Below are 5,148 nucleotides of genomic sequence, written 5' to 3' on the forward strand. Positions count from 1 at the left end.
ATAGGGAAACCAACTATTTTTGAGGTCAAAAGGTCAGAGGTCAACTCAAGGTAAAACTTTGAAAATCATCAATTTCATTCTGAAAAATGTCAATTTTCATCTGATTGACATGAATATAGAACAGCATTTGCATATCGAGTCACTAAATAGGGGAACCAACTATTTTTGAAGTAAAATGGTCAAAGGTCAACTACAGGTCAAACTTCCAAAATCATCACTTTTCATCTGAAAAATCATGTTTTCATCTGATTGACTTGAAAATTTAACAGCATTTGCACATTGAGTCACTAAATAGGGAAACCAACTATTTTTGAGGTCAAAAGGTCAGAGGTCAACTCAAGGTAAAACTTTGAAAATCATCAATTTCATTCTGAAAAATGTCAATTTTCATCTGATTGACATGAATATAGAACAGCATTTGCATATCGAGTCACTAAATAGGGGAACCAACTATTTTTGAGGTTAAATGATCAAAGGTAAACTACAGGTCAAACTTCCAAAATCATCACTTTTCATCTGAAAAATCATCAATTTTCATCTGCTTGACTTGAAAATTCAACAGCATTTGCACATTGAGTCACTAAATAGGGAAACCAACTATTTTTTAGGTCAAAAGGTCAAAGGTCAACTCAAGGTTAAACTTCTAAAATCATCAATTTTCATCTGAAAAAGCGTCACTTTACATCCAATTAACCTGAGCTTTGATCAAGATCGTCAATTTTAATCTTGATGAAATGCACAATTTGATGGATCAATGGCAATATTTGGGGGGGGGGGGGGGGAGAGGGGGCGGCGGTTTGCAAGTATTGTGCTCTGCATGAGGTCTTCTTGTTTGTTTGTTTGTGAACAAAATATCTCAAAAAGTTGTGGAGGGATTCGGACGAAATTTGGCAGAGATGTCGCGTATGTGACACGGACGAAATGATTAGATTTTGGTGAAAATGCGGATTCGGATCGGGCTACTAGAATTTTTAAAGTGATTCTTCACCATTGGGAGATAGGGCCAAAAACGATACATCGCAGGATATCTCAAAATGTTGTGGACAGATTTGGACGAAACTTGGTGGACCGGTTGGGTGTCTGACAAGGACAAATAGATTCGATGTTGGTGAAGATCTGAATATGGATTCGGATATGAGAATTATTTAATTTATAAGTGATTATTCACCATTGGGAGATAGGGCCAAAAACGATACATCGCAGGATATCTCAAAAAGTTGTGGACAGATTTGGACGAAATTTGGTGGACCGGTTGGGTGTCTGACAAGGACAAATAGATTCGATGTTGGTAAAAATCTGAATATGGATTCGGATATGAAAATTATTTAATTTATAAGTGATTCTTCACCATTGGGAGATAGGGCCAAAAACTATACGTTGTGCGATATCTCAAAAAGTTATGGATGGATTTGGACGAAACCTGGTGGAGAGGTTGTGTGTGTGACAAGGAAGAATTGATTCCATTTTGGTGAAGATCTGGAATATGGATTAGGATATGAGAGTTATTTAATTTTTTAAGTGATTCTTCACCATTGAGTGATATGGCCAACCAGGCGGAGGTATGCTCTCTACTGAGTGCCGTTCTCGTTTTTGATGCAACAAGTTAAGTTAATAATGGTGATGATGCAGAAGTATCGCCATGATGGACGTGGGCCACTTCTATGTACAGAGTAGACTAATCCAGCAACGTGCTGGGTAAGTGGGGCACGAAGGGCAGCTGTGGCAATGAACAAGGAAGCTTTCTTCATTTTACCATTTCCTTCCAAATCACCCTGGATTAGAACGCCGGTAACGAGCGCGTCGGGACGGCCGGAGCAGCTGCCTTCAAAGTCGAAATTTGGAAACCAACTCCAAGACGAATAAGTTCGGCCTGGCACTGCCTCAAACTCACTAACTAGAAGAAGGAGAACTAGAGGAGGACCTTTCAGTATATATTCAATAAATGCAAATCAAATTTTTTTGAATATCCTAGCTAGACTTTGAGCGCAATTTCCATGCAACTTCCACTTCAAGAGTAAAATGCGTCTTAGGCTTTGGCATTCCTTGTACCAAAAATATTTTTGGGGGAAAAACCTGATTGAAAGACTAGCAGTGTGTAGTTGAAGCTTTACTGAACGTTCAAAGATCACAAATCTAGGGTTCAGACATCTCAGAGTGTTGGTTTTCGAGCGCTTCCAATTTTATTTTATTTATTTTGTGCTTCAACATGTAGATAATATCAGGGCGAGGAGGAGGCTTCCGCTCGCTGGTAAACCTCATAAAGATGCCCTTTGTATTATTTGCCACATCTTGGCCACATAGTTGAGCTATTTCAAATCATTAAAGTAATGTATAAAAATTGTAGCCTGGCCCACGTGGTGGAACGCACCAGACTTGGTGGCGTAATGGTTACAGAGTGCGCACCAGACTTGGTGGCGTAATGGTTACAGAGTGCGCCCTAAGTCTGGGAGGTCGGTATTTTGGCCGAATAAGACCAAATACTTTACAATGTTCCGTGCTGCTTCCTTGCTTGCACTCAGAATTTTAAAAGGATAGAGCATTGCCAAACGATCATAGTTTGGCAACCATTATGCAGGTTTGATGGGCCTTATGGCCTCCTCCTGTGTTGAAGTACTTAGTAAGGGACCTCGTATTATTATAACATGAGAAAAGGTACCCAGCGTTGTCGGACAACAAAGGATCCATCCTTCCACCCCATCCCTCCTCCCTCCGAACTCCAACCCACCCAATCCATACCCCCCCCCCCCCCCACCCCTTCTTCCCACTCCTTCCGCTCCCAACTCCCAGAAGGGAGAGAGAGGGGTGGGGAGATACAGGGGGGGGGGGGGGGAGGGAGATGCGGATGAGGGAGGAGAGCACAGGGAAGGGTGGGAAAGTGATGCCTCACCACACATTGCTATACTATAGACTCCGGGAGGGAGGGATGCGAGGAGGAGGGTGGGAGTGGGATAAAGAGGGAAGGAGTGGCAGAAAGTGGAGCAGGTTGAGGGGCGAGTGAGGAGCGAGGGGAGAGTAGAGGGGTGGGGCAGTGAGGAGGAGGTCAAGGATGTGGGGGAGAGAGAAAGAGATGGGAGAGGGGAAGGGGGGAGGAATAGAGGGTGGAGAAATTCTGGCAGATATGATGCCCAGGTGAACGTCCATCTCAGGGATGGCATGCACATTGATGAATCACCCTGCCTGTGAAACAATGGGATGTCAGTTTAAAGCTGGGTCAGGATTCAAACCCAGGCTAGACAGCATCGAGTTGAGCATGCAGACCTCTAGGCCATCCCACCAGCCCAGTTTGGCAGTGATTGTTCCCTGTGACGTTCAAAAGGAGCCATTCTCTTCTGCTATAGGATCTAAAGACTAATACCGTGCGCCGCCTACAGGAGAACATCCACAATAAGTCTCAACATGTGACAATTGTCAAAAAGGTTTACACCTGCTCTGAACATCTCACTCTACCATCCATGACTTTTAACTTCTACAGGCCTCCAGAGGCTTGCCAATTCCTGTCTGTCCTGGTGGATCAAACTGGTGAAGTACAGCAGAATGTGAGAAGAAATGGAACGACATAGTTGGAGCATCCGCTCTGAGTCTGGAACCTTGGTGGTTCGAGCTCTGGCCGAGTCTTAGCAAACGTGCTACTTCCTTGCTTGACTCTCAGCATTTAAAGAGGACGGAGCACAGAAAAACAACCATTGGTTGGCAATGGGTGGCAGCCTTGATGGGCCTAATGGCCTCTTCCTGCATTGAAGTCCCTTCTTTGTAAGGGAACCCATATTATATTAACCTGTTCTTGTAAGCATGAAACAACTATTTAGTTGCACAAACTAGGATGCTGTTGAATGCATAAACATCTGTAGCTTGACTACTACTACTACTACTACTACTACTACTACTACTACTACTACCACTACCACTACAATGTCTTAAATTATTGGCACCTTCTTGTGGGGTCAGCCGTGGAAAGTTTTTATCCCAAGTCTTTCACGAAAGCCTAACTAGGCCTATGAGGTTTTACTGAAGGTGTTTTGGGCAGGAATTTTGAATTTGTTCATCGTCTTACTCTACTTTGTACTTATGTTACGGATTCGTCACTTCCGTCTTTGTGGTTGTCATCCACTTGAAGCATTTTTAGTTTCATGTACTATTATTGTTACAGTTTGAGTGAAATGGAGATAACTGTCTTCAAAGGTAGAAATTAGTGTTTCAAAAGAAAAACGAAATGGATCGGGGCCAACCGGAAGAAGAAGAAGAAGAAGAGGCTGGAGCGGATCAAGTGAGATCGGAAAAGGAAGGCCGATCTGCTTCGAGGTGTCGAGCGGACGCTGGTGGACGTTGGTCACGAGCGAATATTGGTTTCCCCGGGAAAGGGATTCCTGTGACAGTGTCGTTATTGCTGGGGAGATAAACCTGCATGACGGGTTTTGGCTGTTGGTTCCGAAAGTGAATCATCGCGGGAGAGCCGGTACGCCTCCATTACGGGCCTGTCCCGCCATTTCACTTCGCACCAGCCGTTAGCTTGGTTCTCGTGTGTGTCGTGGATTTCTCTTGGGAATTCGCGGTTCTCCGCTTGGGAACTGCTGCTCGTTCATGTCAGCGTCATTGTCTGGTGAACCGAAGGTGTGAATTCCCGGTCGCCTTTTGGGTGAACTTGTACCTGACCGACGTTGGCCCGACCTCACCCAGCGGCTCTTCTGCAGCGTCGACTGTCAGCCGTCCTTGGTTCAGGTCTCAGTACGACCTTTTTACTTGTGATCCCCGGAGCGTGGATCGACTTTGGCCTGGTGTCGTGACAGTGACTTTGGGGGTGTTACAGTTTGCTCACGTGGAGTACCATGAGTTATTGAGTTAAGAAACTGGTGGTACCATCATAGGAGTTATATGGTGCTTGTTGTGCAATTGAGATTTTATTGTACTTGTGCAAGTTGTTATTATTGTGTGATTTTAATACAATACTTGGTTTTGTAACAACTGATTGGTGTGGTTTCACCATTGGTCATTGGCACACATAATACTAATAGCACATCTTTCTGCCGTGACTCCTTTCGGGGCTCGGAGGTACACCGTGACCGGGGTTTGGGGAGGAGCACGTAACACTTACGTTATCAGCAAAATAAACATTCTGGAGTTAATGATACAAAAAAAACATCAACAACAAAA

Source organism: Myxine glutinosa, chromosome 9 (genome assembly GCF_964187855.1).
Source record: "Myxine glutinosa chromosome 9, kmMyxGlut1.1, whole genome shotgun sequence".
NCBI lineage: Eukaryota > Metazoa > Chordata > Myxini > Myxiniformes > Myxinidae > Myxine > Myxine glutinosa.